This window comes from Parus major, chromosome 5 (genome assembly GCF_001522545.3).
Source record: "Parus major isolate Abel chromosome 5, Parus_major1.1, whole genome shotgun sequence".
Classification (NCBI taxonomy): Eukaryota; Metazoa; Chordata; class Aves; order Passeriformes; family Paridae; genus Parus; species Parus major.
Genome location: NC_031774.1, coordinates 38,981,825 through 38,993,908, shown reverse-complemented (window position 1 = coordinate 38,993,908; position 12,084 = coordinate 38,981,825). Strand labels below are relative to the sequence as shown.

The 12,084-nt window shown below is 48.7% G+C and overlaps 1 protein-coding gene across 7 annotated transcripts in view; it reads left to right on the top strand.

Annotated features, from left to right (window-relative positions):
• LTBP2 (latent transforming growth factor beta binding protein 2) overlaps positions 1-12,084 on the top strand; it is a 94,177-nt gene that overhangs the window by 2,194 nt on the left and 79,899 nt on the right. The window lies entirely within an intron of this gene.

Here is a 12,084-nt window from a genome sequence, read left to right as displayed (position 1 = left end):
TGCCTTCTCAGCTCAGCAATTTTTCTGGGATTTATAGAGGGAATCAAACTGGTGATGTCTATGGGCAAGGGGCCTCTCCAGATCTTCAGATGTCTAGCAGAAGCCGAGTGCTGGGGGGAGGGTATGTTTCTCCACCTGCAGCCTTTCAGGATGACTGACTGGAGCCAGGACCTGGGAGCTTTTGGGAAGAGGCAAGACTCTGTGCTGGGGCTTGCAGGCTGCTGCGAGGCCTCATTGCAGGTAGGCTGGAAAATACTATGAAGCAGCTTGTAATGCTAGAAATGATTTTAAGGACTCTTATGTAAATTATTAATGCAGTTGGTTCAATCACTTTTTTTGTCTCACTCTGACTCTTTGAGCTTCAGGTGCTTGTAGAGCTTGTGCGTCACAGTACTGTCAAGATTAGGTGAAGACAGGAGAAGAGGGGGCTTTTGAGTCCTTTACACCTTAAGAATTAAAATAATAACTTTAAAACGTGAGATAATTCTTCAAGGTGATTTCTCTGTCTATTAGCATTTCTGCCTCTAAAAGGATGAAACACTATTTCCTGGGCTGTACAAGATTTAGCCTGTCCTCAGCCAGCAGAGCATTGGCTGGCTGTGTGTGTTTCACCACATATTTAGGTGGATGTTCTCACATGTGATACCAGCACCTAGTGTTGATTCTGGCTTTCAGGCCATAAGCACTGGCTAAAGAAGAGAGTGAGTGGTGCATGCAATTCTTAGGGATTGCCTCTAACACCATCTTGGGTCGTGGTATTACTTAAAAGCTCCTGTGGCAACAGAATTGTCTTATGCTGCATTCAGATGAGGGAGGCTCCATAAAGCAGTGGTGACAAATACAGAAACTGAAGTTCCAGTGTCCCCTGAAAATTGCAGAGGTTGTGAGTTGAGTCTAGAGCTGCTGGAATTGGGGCCAGGGTACTAAAAGGTGGCTGACTTTGCCAGCAAACCTGGCATGAGCAAAATGATACACAGCAAGCCATGTGGACATACCTTTACATGCCATGACCAGTACAATTCATAAGAAGGGGGCGAAGTTGAGCCTATAGTTTTCAGAAACTATCTGTTTGGGTGTGAAGGAGAGAGCTCAGCATGCTGGATTACTTTAGCATGAAGTAAGTTATAAAGTTTCACCCTCTCTTTGCATGATATCATCTGGCTGCTCACGCTGTCCATCATGATCTCCAGTTTCCTGTGATTTCTTGGATTGGTGACAGTGCCCTGTTGCTGACTCCACAGCCTCCATTTATCCTGGCACTTGGCATGGAGTTGGGGCTCTGAGAGAAATCATGCCCATGCACTTCATGCTGGAATCCCACATGCCCCAGCTTGTATATTCAGCAATAGCACAGAGTTGATATCTTTGGATCCTTGATTCCGTACACAGCCACTTGACCTGAGGTGTCTCATGATGTGCTGCTTGGGAAAATAGATTTTTGTGCATTCAGTTCCTCTGCTCAGCTTGCTGTGCCTCCGTTGTGGAACTACGGAGAATGAATTTCTTCAGATACCTAAATGAGAAAATGGGGAAATGATGCTTGATTTGGATAAGATCCGTTCTTACTTTCCTGGTGTTATGGCTGAGTTGGGGTCAGTTGAACCAAGCTGTAATTCCTGGTTCCCATAGTGAATTACTACATTTTGTGTGGTTTGGGCTGTTCTGCTACCATCTTGTGTCTGACTGACCTGGCACATGAGTACAGAAAAAGTTTGAATGTGTGTTTACAGGAACTCTAAAAGGGAAACACTTGTGGGAAAAGCTAAGATGACCAGAACCTCAGCCTGTCTTGGCATCAGCTGTACAGTGCAGAATCTAGGATTTAGAATCTTCCTCTTCTACTCTTTGGTTTTTCCATTGAATGTGTGAGAGATGCTTATCTCTGCTTTCCAGAGCTTGAAACTTGATTGTAGGAGAGGAGGTGTTACTGCATAAATGTGTTCATTTTTAGACATAATTTGCTGTAACTTCTTTGCAGTAAAACAAAACAGCTGTAGCTGAAGTTCACCCAAAATTCCTGATGAGTCGCTTCCAGCTACCCTTCTGCGGGAATGCTGTGCTACAAAGTGTGGTGAGGTGTGGGCAGTTGCACACAGGGTTGGAAGTGGGGAGTGGGGCTGAGAGCCAAGCCTCTCCACCTTGGTATAAAGCTGCAATGAATACAGACAAAGGAAATGGAGCTCTTGCAATGTATGAGGGATGGAGAAACTGGAATTGGCCTAAGATTGCTCCAGAGTTTTTGCTAGGGTATGTGAAGGCCAGACTGAGGTTAGGTGGTTTTGTGGGGAGTGACTGCATGGCCAAAACTAAATTCTTCTCACCCTCTTGAAGCAATCCTCTACTGAGCTGTATGTTGGCCCATACCCACCCCTTATTTTAGGGATTTGTGCTAACATAATACTGAAGGCCTGTAAACCCATGCAATTTTCTGAGTAATTTTAGAAATCTCATGTCTTACCAGAAGGAACAGCTGTTTGGGGCTTTCTTGTGCTCCAGTAGCTGAAGTATGAGGTTGCCTTGAGATAAGATAGTGCTGTTTTTACAGCAGTGGGTGAAGAAGTGCAAGGATATAAAATTCCCAGCAGTCCTCTTTGAGGATGATGAAAGTAGCTGTGGGGGTTTCAGGTTTGTCTGAAGAAGTGGCTTGCTGAATAGAAGCTAGCTCAAATTTGCAGAGGACTGTAGTGCTGGTGTGGAACAGACTCAGACCACCACTTAGGGAAAATTGGCAGCCTCTTCTTCTCTGACTAAAGCAGTCGGCAGGGGTATTCAGCCTTCTCTCTTAGGCCTTTTATATTGGGAGCAACATGCAATACACTGGTAGCAATTGTCTACATTGGTGAAACTAAAAATTATAGGCAAAAAATGTTGCCTTGGTGTCTTCTAGTAAGACATTTTATGGTTGCCTTTGTGCTCACCCATTGAGAGCTTCTCACTGACTGCTCTCTTCTATGCTGAGCAGTGCTGTCTTATTTCCTTCTGCTCACTAGTTTCCTGTCCATCTTCTGTTCTTTCTCTCCATTTTACTCCCCATCCTAAACAGCCTGTGGACTCTGTGTTCAGATGCTGCATAGCTCCATGCACAATGAGACCCTGTTTCAAGATGGGAATGTGCTACACAGTATTGCTATTAAAAACCGAGGGCTCAGATATAGATCATCCTAGGGCTGTCAGGGTGGAGGGGCTGGGCAGCTGCTGGCTGTTCTTGTCATGGATCTTTTCGGGTTTAGAAGACTTGCATGACATCCTCCCTGGAGGCCCAGGTGTGCCCTGATCCCTGACTCAGCTCCGTGCTGTGAAGCCTTGCTCCCGGCAGCTTTCCTAGCCCAGCCGCTCTGCCCGGGCGCCGGGATGCTCGTGTGCCCCCCGCGGTGCAGGGCCAGCAGCCGTGCGGCAGCCCTGGGGCGCCGCCAGACCCTGACTGCGGCTGCTTGGCCGCCAGAGGGGGACCGGTAGCTCCCTTTAAGAGTGGCCAACTTCAGCTCTCTTGTCTGGGTCTGTTGTTTTGGTGTGTTTTTGTTTAGGGTTTTTTTTTTAATTATTGTTTTTGTGGTGGTTTTGTGTGGGGTTTTTTTGTTGTTTTTTTTTATATTTTTTTTTTTGTTCAGCAGACCTCTTAATCTAGCAAAGAAGTTGGCTGGTAGAGTCTCTTGCTGTGCTTCTAATCCCCAAACCAGAGTGTGTGAGAAGTGAGCATCTAGAAAGCATCTGCTGGTTCTGCACAAGTCCCTGTTGCACCAGTTCCCTTTGTCCTTTTGTTTTCCAACAGGCAACACATTTAAAATGCATGAAAGGAAGTTGGATTTACATATGTATGATTAGCTTGTAGCATTCTCTCAGGAGACTCAGCACAAATAGCTTAGTAAGAGTAATGTGCTTAAATATGAACAAACAACAGCAGTAACACTAACCAGATTAGATGTGTTCCCTCAGGCTTTGAGACACAGGTTAGTCATCAGTGTGTGAGGAGAGAGGGAGTTTTAATGTGTGGACCAGGAAATCAAAATTGAGCCGGTGCGTGGAAAGAACTGATATTCTCTTTTTAGGACTCATTACAGCATAATGGATTTTTTTTATTAACTGCAGGCACCACTGGCTTTTCCAGAGAACCTGGGAGAGTGTAAGCTGACGTGAGTTTGGATGAGTTGCAGTAAGTGGCTGGAACAGTGCAGCAGCTCCAGGGACAGGAAGGAAAAAGGACCCTGTTATCACCCTCGGGGGGGCAACTGTCCTGAAGTGTCCCCTGCACAGGCCAGTGCCTTCCTTGAATACTCTTTGCATCAGGTTGTTTTTGAGTAGAGGTGGCTTGGGCCAGCTAACCTTACACTTTGCAATTAATGCTGTCAGTAGCCTCTTGGCAGTGCCTTTGGAAAGTGCTCTAAGAATGTATTTCTAGGAGTTGTCTCTGCTGTGCCTCATGCCCTCTGGTTCCTCCTCCTGGGCAGGGCTGAGCTTCTTGTTTGAAGTGGCAGAATGTCAGAGGAGCTGTGTAACAAATACATTACTGAGGTGTAATGCACTTGATGCTGTGGAGCTAATTCAGGCCTGAACTCTGACCTTGACAGAGCTGCTCCCCAGCAGTGTAAGGAGCAGAGGGAAAGGCAGGCACCAGGTCAGTCAACAACAGCAGAGGGTTGGAAGGTGGTAAAGAGTCATGGGACTGGTAATGTTGGACTCGAGGCATTTTTAGAAGTGCAGAAATGCTTCTGGGTCAGAAAGTACCTGGACTTTCTGACTGCATTTCTCAGCAGGACCCCTGATCCTTAAAAGCTCAGTTTATTGCTGGAGGTTTAGGATTGCATGAACAGGTAGCCCATGGAGATGGGGAGAGGAACAGAGTTTGATATGAGATAGTGGTGTTGAAGTTTATAAGAGACTGAAGGAAACACACTGCTTCTCATGCCTTTGTCTTGTTGAACAAGGTCAAAGTGACAGCCAGCAGGGATTGAAAGGCAAAAAGCACATGGCTAATCAAAACTGTCTGCTCCACATATGGACTGAGGAAAGCATGAGCTTTCCTGCCTATCCTCCTAAGGGCAGATAAGAGTGTGACATGCATGTGGATAATGAAAACATCCATGGCTAAATAAGATTTAAAGCAAATAAACATTCCTGCTTCAGGGCCAAAGCCTGTCTCTGACAGACAGAAGTCAGAAAGGAGGGGTTTTTTTCCTGCTTTTCTTGAAGCTATCCACTGTCCTGTTCTGGATGCTGACCTGGAGGAGTGTTTGGTAGCTGGTGGCCCTAGGTAGGAAGAAGGTGGTAGAATCTGCTTTAATCCTGTCATTGTGCTAACTAGGCTTGAGCCAATTTAATATATGAGTAAGGAGCAGGCATATCCTTCACAACACTGGGTGCTAATGTCTTTCCAGAAAACCCCCTCTCACATAGGGGAGGGCCACTCTCAGCACCCTGCTGTCTCTCTAAGAGGGATTACACGGAAAAAGGGCTCTTCCTCTTTCCTTGTGGTCCCAGCACAGCACTTACTGTGTTTCCAGTGGATGTATCAACGTAGAGCTCCACCAAATATGGTGAGAAGTCTTTGACATGTTTCCAGAGGGTCTAGGAGTCTGCTGTTAGTCAAATTTCAGTATTGTTGTTCTGTTTGCTTGGTAGCTAATTTCTTTTTCACTCTCTGAATTGTTGTATGGGTGATGACAAGGCCTGAGCCTGGAAGAGAACTGTGTTGTGGTGCTGCATCAGGGAGCCCCACACCTGTGCTCTTACATGTCATGGCAGGGAGTGTGCACTGCTCTGTGGGGCCAACACCCGCCCTGTGTCCTTCCTGAGCTGTGAAGCCTGCTTGTAGATAAAAGAGTACCTTTTGTCCTCTGTGGTCTCAGCCTGGCACAGGTTTGAGAAGGAGGGCTGTCTCCTGAAGCTCATCCTTGGTAAGCCCCATGGAGAGGTGAATGCAGCTGTAGTTTCTTTTCTGCCCCCTCACCTTTGTTCATCTCCCTGCATCTCATCCTCTGCCTTATTCTTTTCCACTATTGCTCCTTCCTCTCTGCCAACATGGCAGTGGAGAAGATGAAGTACTCTGATGAACTCTGGCTTGGCCTTCTCCCTTCTGTCCAGGAAGAGCACTCTCCACGGTTTTCTCTGGCTGCCTTTTGCCTTTCTAATCAGTCATGGTAATTTACCCTGGCACTGTTTGGCAGGGGCTGTACCTTGGCATCATGAGCAGCCAGGGTCAGCTGTCAGCCTCTGAGCCATGAGCCTAATGCAACAGAACAGATGTAGGTATTTTTTCCAAGTTTTTCCTGGGCAGCAGGATTAAAGTCTCTGTTCTCAGCTGGGGTCCCCGGTGTAGTCACTTCCCTCTGTGTTACACAACACCCTATTAAGAAAAACAGCACAAACATGTTCATTGGGATCCCTTCCCCCACCTCTACAAGGCCAAGGAGCAGAGGCAAGGGAGGTTTCCAAAGGCTGAAGAGCTGTCTGTTTGGTCCAGGAGCCCTGGGATAATCCTGCCCAGCTATCCCCCTGTGAAAGGGCCCTGCCTCTCTCTGCTGTTCTCCATCCTTGTGGTGCCAGGGGTAAGAGGGAACACAGAGGAGGGTGGTGGTAAAAGAGCAGCGGGGTCATGTTGTTCTTACATGCGTCTGGCTGTATGCAAACTTGAATGAGTACCAATGCAGGGAGAAATTACTGTGGCAGCAGCAACCCTGCCAGGCCTGGGGTCTGTGCCACCCCACTGGGCTGCAGGCTCCTGAGTGTGCGTGTGTGTGCATGAGCAAGCAAGCAAACAACAGCATGTGATGAGAAACCCCAAGGGCAAAGGAGAAGGGCTAAGGTGCAGTCCACAGTCTAGACTTGCTTGAATTCAAAGGTGTCACGTCCTGAGAAGAACTGTGTCTTCTGATTGCAAAAGTACTGAGAGAGCTTGCTGGAAATGGAGGCAGCGTGCTCTCCATAGATGATCCTGAAGTGGCTGGCCACAGAGAGGGACTGCAGGCACCCTTGGTGAGCAGGAGAGGGCTTCCCCAGCAGACCAAAGGGAGCAGTCAAGTTCATGTGAGCACACGAGGATCTGCTGCCTGTGTGCACCAATTACTCGCTTTAGTGACAAAAGACCATAAATGAACAAGAGAGTTAATTAGGTTTGCAGCAGGCCAGGTCTGGAAGCCTGCAGAGCTGAGAAATTTGGAAAAGGTTCAAAGGCACAGGGAGAGGAGAAGGCCCTGGAGCTCTGGGTAACAAAGATTCTGCTGGTTTTTCCCCTCAGAGAGCACCAAGAAAAAACATCTCTGACCTGAAGGATGGTCCCCAGGAGGGGGAGAGACCAGCTCCTGGCAGCATCTGTTTGTTCAGGCCTCCAATGAAGGACTTAAACAGCTTGTTAATTCACTGCTTCGTACAGCTGCAGACCCTTTGTCGTTGCAAACAAGCCTCCGGGCAGTGTGTGCAGTTGTGAGCCAGCTTTCACTGTGGTACTCTGTGCACTGGATGATCCAGTGAGCTGTCAGCAGGGCTGGGGGGCATACTGCAGCTGTCTGGCCCATGTCTATTAAAATGCTTGCAGCAGGTCCTTTCCATCTGCTTTGGCCCAGGAGTGACCCTTGCAAACCTCCTCTCCCTTGTAGTTGCCTCAGCAGATGGTGGGAAGGCAGATGGAAAGAGAAACCTCTGAAGTTTTAGCAATAGAAAAATCTGACCTTGTGATACCTCTCACCCTAGCACCCAGGTACTGGGTTCTTGCAATGCCACCTTAACCCCCTGAGCCGTGGTCTGTGTCCCTTCTCCCAGCCCCTTGGAGCACCTCCTCCTCCCTTCTCTGGACCTCAGTGGAGGCTCTGGAAGGCATCCAGTTGGAAGAAAGCCTGCCCTAGCTCTGCAAGCAGAGTGGGAAGGGGCACCCATGTTATGAGGGAAGCTCACAGCATGACAAGAGCTGAGGAGCACTAGTGCTCTAGATGATGTCTTGTTGGGGTCTTGGGGTCCATGAGCGCGGGCTGAGGGTGTTCAGCTGTGGTGAATCACTGCAAACCACTTTGAGCAGCTGCTCTCGACTATCCCCTCTCGTACCCTGGATGCAAAAAGTCTCCTTTGGGAGGGGGGCAGAGGGTCCTTTCCCTATCTGCAATTGTGGGGACTGTAGGAGTTCAAGGAGGTGGAACGGCACACTTGGCTCGTGGGAACACAGGAAGAAGTTCCAGCTCAGCAAGGGTGCTGAGGACAGCTGAGTTGTGTACTGCCTGCCAGACTGCACCAGCTGCTCTGGAGTCGGGACTCAAACCCAAGCTTGGTCACCCTTCCAGGCTTTTCCTTCACCTCATTTGTTAGTGGCTTCAGATGCAAATTCAGTGGCCGGTATGTGGAGGCTTGGTTGGTTTTGCAGGGCTCCTGTCCAGCTGCCCTCATTCAATGTGCCTCCCTGGTGGGCCTGGCTGGATGTGAGCACTGCAAAGGTCTTGGAGGAAATGTGTGGGGCATCCAGGTTATAGTGCTGTCGCCTTCCTCTCTGTGTGATGGTGGTGGTTGGCTTGGACAGAGGACTGGCCCTCGCCATAACACATGTCAATGCATCCAAGTACAACCCAGAAGTGGAAGGTCTGCTCTGCAGAGGCTGTTCACCCCACCTCACATCAGTACAACACAGACAGCTCATGAGAGATGACCTTTCTTCCTGCAAAGTAGCTTGTGCAGGCAGTGTGGACAAGAAGCAAGAAACAGACTGAAAAGAAATAGCAGGATAGTGGAGAAAAGCTTGGCAAGGTCACCAGGCCTGCAAATGCAAAGATGTCCAGGGGCCATGTAGAGGGGCTCCACTGTAGTGCTTGGTACCAGGCCCAGCCTGAAGCTCTAGCACCATTTAGTAGGCTGGACCAGCTTTGGCCTCAGTCTTGTTTGGCTGGGTGAAGCAGCTGTCATCGTGTCCCAAGTACAGTATCATCGTCACTTTTTAAATCCTCCAATGAGGTGATGCAAACAGATATTCATGTGCTGTAGCTGTACTTTGGAATTAGACTTGTCTCTGGGGGCAAGCAGTGATAAGTGTTAATAGCTGTTTGGTTCCCAAACTCTTGTGTTTCTGAACTGGTTTCTAACAAAAGCAGAAGTCACAAAGCTGGGGAAGAGGCTGTGTTCCCTGCCAGAAGCATCCCGATGGCCTGGGAAGGGATCATCCTAAGCTGGTGGCGCCCTCCCAGCAGCTGGGGTTCATAACCAGGCTAAGGTCATTGGTAGTGTTACCTGACAGCTGCTAATTGGGTTTGCCCTTGTTCAGTGCCTGCCCCTGGGATTTCCTTGGCAGCTGCAGGGGCAGATCTGGGTCTGTGGACATAGGTCCCCTGTAGGAAGAGGCTGCTGTGATAAATGACCATCAATGAATAAGAGAAAGGGGTAGAAGGAAAAAGTTGCCAAAGCTTTAACTCTGGTGAGTGCAGAGGTTCAGCCTGGTTCAGATCTGCTGGCAGGCAGGGAAGGGTCCTTGGCCAGCCAGGGTGTTAACAAGCCAGAGGTGAGCTTGGGTGAATAGGACACCAGCACGTGTTGCATAAGTCAGACTTAAAGTGCCGGAGAAAGCCTCCAGGGAGATTAAATGTCTTAAGTGTCATCAGCTCTGCAGAGATAATGAGAACCAGAAAACACCAGGAGGTGAAATGGCACAGACCTGTGAAAACAGGCTTGTGGGCCTGGGATTCTCATGGATCTGTGCTGACTGCAGGGGTTGGTAGGGAGGGTGGCCATGGGGTGGTCTGGTATTTATGGAGGGGCTGAAGAGTTAATCCTCCTAAATCTCAGAGGCAGTCAACTCTGAAAGACAAAAGTCTTCCTCCCAAGTGATGTCCCCTGCTCCTCACCCCTGCTTCTTCAGTTATCTTGAACAGAAAGCAAGAAACAGGGAAAATGGCAAGGGCTGAATCTGTTACCACTGTGTTTTCATGGTCAGGGAGAATGAGGCTCCAGGCTCCTCTTGACCAAGGCCCTGTAATTTGGGGAGCCCCTTGGGACTGGAGCCAGGAAGTGCAGCTAAAAGCATGTGTGGGTCTACAGGTGTCACATCCCCAAGAGGGGCACCTCCACCTTCTCTGATGGTGACCAAACCCATTACAGCAAAGCTGGTGGATGGCCACCTGTGTTAGAGGTCAGGAAAGAGTTAATGATGCTGGAGCTAGTTGCCCAGGGAGGCTGTGGAGCCTCTATCCTCAGAGAGGTTCAAAATCTCAATTGAATGTGACTCCAGCATCCTGGCCTGAGCAGGAGACTGGGCCCTTCTCCAGAGGTCAAATCCCACCTCAACCAGACTGTGAGTGTGTGGGAGAGCACCAGGGGATGATCTCCACTGCCAGGATAGCCTGCCTTTGTCTGCCCACAAAGGCTGAGTACCCAGGCTTGAGAGAAGCTCTGTGTTGGCTGTGAGATCTCAAGCTGGATTAAGTGGCAAAGGCAAATCCTCAGCTTTGGGAAGAGCACACTTGACCTTTGCCTCTACAGAGTTATGTTCTCCCTTGGGAGGAAGTGTTGGCTCAGCTGCTAAACAAAGCACTGGCTGTCATGAGCTGGACCTGCCTGCCTCAGGGAGGGAGGGCCTGGGGTGGGGGTCAGATTTATAGTCCAGGGGGAGGAAGAGACAACACACTCATTGACCTGTAATCTTAGAGGTGACCAACTCAATTTAATGAGAAATGTGAATTCTACACTGCCTCCTTTCTCAGTAAAAGTACACCATCTGGAATGGTCTGGGCAGATGCACCCACTGACACATGCAGAAGCAAAAGGGAATTCTGCTTGGCAAGATCCAAATGATGTTTTGAATCCCCTTCCCTTATTTTCCAACCTGTTCTCTGTTATGTCTTGCAGTGCTTCAACCTGAATTCCTTCTAGCAACTTTGTGCATTCTCAAGTCCCATAGAAGAAGTATCCAGTGGCAGAACTGGGCCCTAGCATGGACCTCAGACAATGTTATATGTGCTCAGTGGTAGGAGCAGATAAACATGGTGGTTCCCCCTAAGCAGTGACCTGTGTACAGCTCTCACATTAATTCAGGCATTTTCTCCTGCCACATTCCATAGACCAAAGGGCAGGAGAAAATGCCTGAATTAATGTGAGAGCTGTACACAGGTACATAAAGACAAAGAAATTGGCTGAGTGCAAAGCACCATAGAAATGTATTTGTATCTTCATCACTACAAGTACACTGTTTGAAGCTTTGGGGTTACCCCTGACCTTCACACCTTTATCTCTCCCCAGGCTCCTCCACTAAATCCTCTTGAATTTGGAACCACTTTGAATTAGTGACTCTAAAGAGGTAGTTCAATATTGCTGAGAGCATGTGACTTTGGGAGGGAAGATATTCACTGGGGTGAAGCTGATGGAAGAATCCATGTTTGCCCCAGTCTCCAAATGGCTCAGTGTCTCCAATAGTGCTCAGCCCTATGGTAGCAGAGTGGTTTCTCTTTCAGGGGTGATGAGAGCATGGTAAGGTAGTCAGAACTGCAGGACAGGAATGTTGCCTTCACCTGTAGGTGGACTGTCAAAATGGAAGGAGATGAGAGGATTGTTAATCAGCTGCTGATTAACTTCGGCCCAGGCCATCTGAAGATCTTGTGGGAAACAACCACCACATTACCAAAGCTCTCCTGCATGCTGGGGGTAGAGTTGCCCTATCAGCTTTAGAGGCTGTGTCTCTTGCCTCTGTCACTCACACCCCAAAGTATCAGCTGTGTTTCTGTTGGTGTGGGATGACTGGAAAGAAACCAAAACCTGTAGAGTACGTTACCGAACACTTCTGTGGGAGGTCTGTTGTTAGCACCAGTGTGAGTGCTGCACATCTGAGAAACAAATATGATGAGAGGGACTGCACACTTGAAGCAACTCAGGGCAGTGGGCCACGTTCCTCCTTTAGATCCTCTTGGTGCTGACAAACCCATTAGTGGCAGCTTGGTGCTGCTGCTGATCAAGACTTTGTTGAGAGCAAAAGCCCTGGAGTCTGTTGGCAGCTGGGCTTTGCACAGGACCAAGCTGATGGAGCCAGTTAGTCCCTCCCAACCCATATGGTACAGATTCACAATCAATTTTCTGAGCACGTGGAGTTTCTGGGAGATGTTTGGCTTTGTGTAGCTGCGTCAGCGAGTT